Below are 7,706 nucleotides of genomic sequence, written 5' to 3' on the forward strand. Positions count from 1 at the left end.
ACTGCAATGGACAGTGGAGCTCCAGAGCTCTGAACATCTGTGTTCCGGGGTGACCTTACTTCCATGACTAATGTCGGAGGATGGCTGTAAGGCCCAGGGCTATTTGTGTCCAGCTCCAACTTAATCTCTTCTGGGGAAATGAGCTTTGTTCTCTTTTAGTGGAGAATCTGTCCTTGCTTTGCCCATTGTGGGATGTTTTCCAGAGCACAGCTGCTAATGTTGTTCTAAAAAACTGGGGTTCTTGGCCAGGCGAGGTGGGTCACGCCTGTAATCCCAGCACTTTGGAAGGCCGAGGTGGGCGGATCATGAGGTCAGGAGATTGAGACCATCCTGGCTAACACGGTGAAACCCCGTCTCTACTAAAAATACAAAAAATTAACTGGGTGTGGTTGTGGGTGCCTGTAGTCCCAGCTACTCGGGAGGCTGAGGCAAGAGAATGGTGTGAACATGGAAGGCGGAGCTTGCAGTGAGCCACGATTGCGTCACTGCACTCTAGCCTGGGTGACAGAGCAAGATTCCATTCCCCTGAAAACGAAACAAAACAAAACAAAACAAAGCAAAACAAAACTGGGGTTCTTCACCAGGCAAGTAACAAAGACTCTTTTTTTTTTTTTTTTTCAGTGGAAAATAACTTTTATTGAGACCCCACCAGCTGTAAAATCTGCTCCTGGCGTTAAGCTCCTTCTTCCTTTGCAATTCGGTCTTTCTTGAGTGGCCCCATGAATGCTTTCTTCTCCTCCATGGTCTGGAAGAGGCCATGGCCAAACTTGGAGGTGGTGTCAGTGAACTTAAGGTCAATCTTCTCCAGAGCCTGTGGCTTCGTCTGCACCAGCAAGGACTTGCGGAGGGTGAGCACCCACTTCTTGGTTCCCACCACACAGTCTTTCAGCAGGACAAAGTCATTGGTCACTTCACCATAGTGGACAAAGCCACCCAGAGGGTTGATGCTCTTGTCAGACAGGTCATAGTCGGTGGAGGCATTGTTCTTGATCAGCTTGCCGTCCTTGATAAGGTAGCCCTGGCCAATCTTAGAGATCTTCTTGTTGATCTCAGTGCGGTGATGGTAGCCTTTCTGCCCAGCACGTGCCACAGAGAAGGCCACACGAGCAGGATGCCATGCCCCAATACAGGCCACCTTGCGCAGGCCTCGGTGGGTCTTATGGGGCAGCTTCTTGGTGTGCCAACGAGTGGTGACCCCTTTGTAGCCTTTGCCCTTGGTCACCCTGATGACGTCGATCATCTCATCCTGCCCAAACACTTGGTTCACAGGTACCTGCTGCTCGAGCCTCTCACGGGCCCAGTCCAGCTTCTCGGCCACGGTGCCTCTGTGTACCTGGATCTCCATCAGGTGGGCCTTCTTCTGGCACAGAGGAAGCAGGCGCATCTGGGTGTGGGCAATGACACGGATGACTTGGCAGTACTTCTTCATGCTGCTGAAGTCCTTCTCCAGCTGCTTCTTGCCATCCTCATCCTGCCATTTCTTGCAGTACTTGGTAAAGGCCTCCTTCTTAGATTTATCCCAGTTCTTATAGAAACGCCTCTTGCATTCATCACTGATGTGCTCAGCGAAGACAGTCTTGAAGGTCCGGAGGCCTCGAGGGGTTTCCACGTAGCCCACAATGCCCACAACCACCATGGGTGGCGTCTCCACAATGGTCACAGCCTCTACCACCTCCTTCTTGTGCACCTCGGATCCTGGCCTGTCGACTTCCCGCACGATGTGGGTCATGTCAGCCTTGTATCCCAGGAAGGCTGTGAGGTGGACCGGCTTAGATGGGTCATCCTTAGGGAAGCTCTTGAACTTCCCGCGATGCCTGCTGCTGTGCTTCCGAGGCAGGAAGCCGAGGGACCCATGTCTGGGAGGGGAGAATGTTCTGTGAGACATCACGCCATCAAATCCTGCCGGTAGAGAACAAAGACTCTTTATAGGGATGTAGGTTTGGATCAATAGGAGTTTTATTACTTGATACAAGTAAAGGAAAACACTGGGAGTATTCTCTAAAGCAGTGTCTTCCCAAGGGAAAGTGATAGGCGGGTCTTATGGGGTGGATAGAGAAGGGAGAGGATGCATCATTGTGTGGAGTTGGGTCTCAGTTGCGCAGATGTGGTGAGCCATCATGCCAGCACATAGCTTGCATGTTAAGGTAATGAAGCTATAGCACCTCTGGGGGTGGAGACTTTAGCATGGTAATGAGGAATGTTCACTTGCGTTCACCTTTAAGTTGTGGGAGTCTGCCAGGAGCTGGTTTTAACCAATTAGGTGACTTCATTCCATACAAGGTGTAGGAAGAAAAAGACTCCAGGGCAGGAGGCTATAAAACAGGCTGATTGCTCAAGTTCATTAAATTCCTGTAATCTCTGGAGACCCTCCCTGTCTGCTTACACTAGGTAAACCTGACCTGTGTGTTAACATGGAGAGCAGAGGATGTTATGTATTCATTTAAAAATCATATATTGAATATGTCATAAGCTCAAGATTCTGTACTAGCATGCAGTTCAGGGTCCTAGGGGAATGGGACCAAAGCCTCAGTCTTTTTTTTTTTTTTTTTTTTTTTGAGACAGAGTCTCACTCTATCACCCAGACTGGAGTGCACTGGCATGATCTTGGCTCATTGCAACGTCTGCCTCCCTGGTTCAAGCAGTTCTTGTGCCTCAGCCTCCTGAGTAGCTGGGATTACAGGCATGTGCCACCACATCTGGCAATTTTTTTGTATTTTGGGTTTCTCCATTTTGGCCAGGCTGGTCTCAAACTCCTGGCCTCAGGTGGTTCACCTGCCTTGGCATCTCAAAATGCTGAGATTACAGGTGTGAGCCACCGCACCTGGCCTCAGTCTTTAGGATCAAAAGCAAAAGTCCCTGCGCTTGTGGAGCTTTCATTCCTTGGAGGGAAACAGGGAGGACAGGGAGTGCAGCTGGGGCTGCAGTAGTGAGGTGACATTTGAATGAACACAAGAAGGAACTGAAGGATAGATAAGGGATGGGGAGGAAGCTGAGGAGTCAGTCTCCCTGGGTTCAGATCCTGGCTTCAGAGACTTCAGTTTCCAACCATGGCAGACTGGGAGGGACCAGATTTACTCTCTTGCTTTAAATAACTCAAAAACCCGATGACATATGTGAAACAATTTCTGGACATTGAACCACAGATAGCACAATACAGAGATCCTGAAAGAAGGGAAATAGCTAAGTCTTGTGGTGGCCACAGGCCTCGATGCAGAGAGGAGAAACGCAACAGAATACGACAGTGTCCCTGAGTTGAGAGTCTGGGGAGGCCAAGGCAGAGGGAGTGAACCACACAGAGAGGATTTTGGAGCTGTTTAGAGGGCTCCCTTCCATTCTTTAGCTAAGTACTGATCAGTACATGCCTGCGAAGAAACTCCCAGAGGCTAAGGAAAGACCACCAAGAAGGACCAGGTGGAGCTCACACAGGATCAGGAATTGTGTTCTTACTGACTAGAAAGGAAAGACCTCTCCATTAGTTCATTTTGCATTGCTCCAAAGGAATACCTGAGGCTGGGTAATTTATGAAGAAAAGAGGTTTATTTGGCTCAGGATTCTTCAGGCTGTTATAAGCATGGCACCAGCCTCTGCTCAGCTTCTGGTGATAGGAAGCTTTCAGTCAAGGCAGAAGGTGAAAGGGGAGTAGGCGTGTCACATGGTGAGAGAGGGAGCAAGAGAGAGAGGAGGAGATGCCAGGCACCTTTAAACAACCAGCTTCTGCATGAACTAACAGAGTGAGACCTTATTCATTACCATGGGGAGGGCACCAAGCCCTTTGTGAGGGATCTGCCCCCATGACTCAAACACCTCTAACACTGGGGATTGCATTTCAACATTAGATTTGGAGGAAACACATATCCAAACCATATCAGTCTCCTAATATATGAGACATTGAGCAGAGTCCTGAAAAGGATATTGTCCCACTGGTGGCCAAACTAACTTTAGACTAGAGGCTGTTTTGGACCTGGCTAACAGCCTGAAAAGCAAGCCTCGAAAGTTTCATACTGTTTCCCATAACTTAAATGCATGCTAAAAGAAAACTGCCAAATATTTATAGGAATATAAAAAATGTCAGCACTCAGCAATGTAGAATTCATAATGTTTGATATCCAGTAAAAAACTACCAGGCATGCAGAGAAGCAGAAAAATAGGACCCACAATCATGAAAAAAAAAAAATCATTCAATAGAAACAGACCCAGAGATGTTACAGATGTTAGAATTAGTAGACAAGGACATTAAAACATCTATTAGAAATATGCTCTACACAGGGAATAGATGCACAGAAAGAGCAGAGACTCCTGAGGGAGGGGCTGGGCTTTCCAGGAGAGAGATGGAGAGGACTCCCCAGGCCTCAGAGCTGTCTTGTTTCCAGCACCAACCACATGGACTCTTACAATTAGTCCCTATTTTCTTGAGACAGTTGGAGAGATCTCTGTTCTTATGATCAGCAAATGCTGAATAAAGCCACTTTCAGTTTGGAGGAAAAAAAAAAAGAAATATGCTCAAGAAGATGGAGACCTGAGCAAGTTAATGAGAGATATAGGAGACAGAGAAAAAAAAACCCAAATTAAACTTCAAGAGATGACAGTACGACAGTGGAGCAAATAGCAGATCAGACACTATGAATGCATAGGCTATGGGAAATATCAGACACAGAGAAAGAAGACTAAAGAAAAAAAGGCACACACACACACACACACACACAAAGAACAGAGCCACTGTTCTTTGCATTGGCTCACGCCTGTCATCCCAGCACTTTGGGAGGCTGAGGCAGGCAGATTACTTGAAGCCAGGAGTTCAAGATCAGGCTGGCCAACATGGCAAAAACCCTTGTCTACTAAAAAAACACAAAAGTTTAGCTAGGCGTGGTGGTGTGTGCCTGTAGTCCCAGGTACTCAGGAGGCTGAGGCAGACAATTACTTGAACCTGGGAGGTGGCAGTTGCAGTGAGCTGAGATCGTGCCACTGCACTCTAGCCTGAGCAGCAGAGCAAGACTCTGTCTCAACCCTCCCCCTAACTAAAAAATAAAAACTAGCCAAAACAAAACAAAACAAAGCAAAAAAACCCAGCCACGATAAAGTGTGGTCAACATCAAGTGATCTAATATATGTATAATTGGAGTCCCTGAAGGAGAGGTGAGAAGTAAGGGGAATAGAAAATGTATTTGAAAAAATAACAACTGAACACTTTTCAAATTATATAAAAAGCTATAAACCCACAGTTATGAGAATCTCAAGGAACCCCCAAACAGATCTTGCATCCAATACTTGGTTTTGTAACTGTGGGCAAGATACTATGCTGTCTGAGGTCACATTTCCTCATCTGTTGTAATAACGAATGTTGTATGGAGCACCCTTGACATAAGTGATTCCACCTTAGAAAAAAAGTCCAAGTTACATTTCAAAACACATTAAGGCAACAGGGTCCAGATGTTCTCCTAATCAACAGAGACAAGGAAACAGGGTCCAGATGTTCTCCTAATCAACAGAGACAACACCAACCAGATAAGGGCATCACCCTTTACTATCAGTTCTCACCAGAGGACTCTAAGGTCATAAAATGAGCAGAATTTTATCAACTGGACATGGCCATCTTGGCAGACCCTGTCTTGCTTTCACTCATGAGCAGCACCTGGCATTTGCCCCCGAAGATCCTGCCCAAATCAAGGAGACAATATCTTGCTCTCCTTGCAAGACATTGACAACCATCCAGGTCATCCCAGGACACTCTAATTGTCCACATCACTCTCCTTGGCCTGGTTCATTAACTCCTTTTCCTACCCCCTTTTCTCTTATGTTAAATGCTTGTCTGTTTCGTGTGAAATTTTAATCTACAACATTTATAGACTGATTAAGCATACTCCTATGTAAGATTTGCAATATTGACTGACTTGTGGATTGGCTTGAGCCATGTGCACACAGTTCTGAGTACTGAGTGAATGGGAAGTACTAAGGAGAATTGCCTGCTTGGGAACCCCATGATTGAAATAACATCAGTAAAAGTTGACCTAATCAAGGAAATCTTGTGATTTCCTTAAGTGACTACCTTAATCTACAAGGTAACCAAGTGGTTACCTTGATTAAGTTTACCTAATTAAGGTAACCTTGTGTTTACCTAATCAAGGTAACCCTGTCTGACCTTGTGGAAAGACACAAATGTGCATGGACTTGGTTATGTCTGACCTTGTGCCACTCACTACAAATTTATAGTATGCACTAGTTCCGCTCCAGGAACTGTTCTTTTTTGTTTTGTTTTGGAGACAAGGTCTTGCTCTGTTGCCCAGGCTGGAGTGCAGTGGCATGATCATAGCTCACTGCAGCCTGAAATTCCTGGGCTCAAGTGTTTCTCTTGCCTTAGCCTCCTGAGACTACAGTTGCTCACCACAGTGCCTGGCTAATTTAGTTTTTTTTTTTTGTAGAGACAGGTATTGCTATCTTGCCCAGGCTGGTTTCAAACTCCTGGCCTCAAGCAAGTCTCCTGCCTTGGCCTCCCGAAGTGCTGGGATTCCAGGGGTGAGCCACTGCACCTGTCCACCAGTCACTGTTCTAAAAACTTTACAACAAAACCATGTGGGTGCTGTTACTATCATCATGATTTTGCAGATGAGATAACTGAAGGAAGTAGCATGGGAAGGTTAAGTAATTTGCTAAAGATTACATAGTGGTGGATCCAGGATTCAAATCAGAGCCCCAGTTCCTAGCCTCTGTACAGCTTCTAAACTCTAAGATTAGGAAAATAATAGTGTTGAATTCATAGGCTTTTTGTGATAGTTAAACCTGGTAATCCATATGAATGTGTTTACTTAGCAGAGTGTTTGTTCAAAACAAAACCCAAAAACTTCAAGTGGGTTCGGAATGGCTGGTGTGGGGAGGGGTGAGGCCTGTAAGGCCATGAATGAGAATTAACACCACTATTTACCAGCCACGGGGCAGAGGGCAGTCCTTTAGGCTCCTGGATTCCCTTGGGTCTCCACTACTTCCCACATCTCCACCTGCCCTTTCCCTGGGAAAGGAGGAAGTGAACAAACAGTAAGCTTTTCTCCTCGTTTCCACCTTACATAGACTGTGCCAGTTATGGTTGGGGAAAATGAGCTAGAAGATGGGTTTGTTAGTGTTATTTGCTCTTTTTTTGAGTCACCAAAGTGGCATCCTTCTTGTTTTGTTTAAAGATACTGTCAAATGTCAAAAGATCACATATGGGCTGGTGACAAGGCTCACATCTGTAATCCCAGCTCTTTGAGAGGCTGAGGTGGAAGGATCACTTGCGCCCAGGAGTTTGAGACCAGCCTGGACAACATGGCAATACCTCAATTCTACAAAAAAATTTGAAAGAAACACATATTACGCCTGTAATCCCGGCACTTTGGGAGGCCAAGGCGAGTAGATCATCAGAGGTCAGGAGTTCAAGATGAGCCTGACCAACATGGTGAAACCCCGTCTCTACTAAAAATACAAAAATTAGCTGGGCATGGTGGCGGGTGCCTGCAGTCCCAGCTACTCGGGAGGCTGAGGCAGGAGAATCACTTGAACCCAGGAGGTGGAGGTTGCAGTGAGCCAAGATTGAGCCATTGCACTCCAGCCTGGGCAACAAGAGCAAAACTCGATCTCAAAAAAAAAAAAAAAAAAAAAAGCACATATAGGTATGTTAAGTATAAACCAGATTACACTCAAATCTGGTGTTTCTAACATGTCCTTTGTTGCATTTTGAG

The 7,706-nt window shown here is 46.1% G+C and overlaps 1 pseudogene across 1 annotated transcript; it reads right to left on the reverse strand.

The window, feature by feature from the left end:
* Nucleotides 1-658: 658 nt before the first annotated feature.
* Nucleotides 659-1,907, reverse strand: LOC101011294 (annotated as a pseudogene). The gene has a single exon (XR_001898246.3). The product of XR_001898246.3 is annotated as a 60S ribosomal protein L3 pseudogene (transcript).
* Nucleotides 1,908-7,706: the final 5,799 nt, after the last annotated feature.

This window comes from Papio anubis, chromosome 18, assembly GCF_008728515.1.
Source record: "Papio anubis isolate 15944 chromosome 18, Panubis1.0, whole genome shotgun sequence".
Taxonomy (NCBI): domain Eukaryota; kingdom Metazoa; phylum Chordata; class Mammalia; order Primates; family Cercopithecidae; genus Papio; species Papio anubis.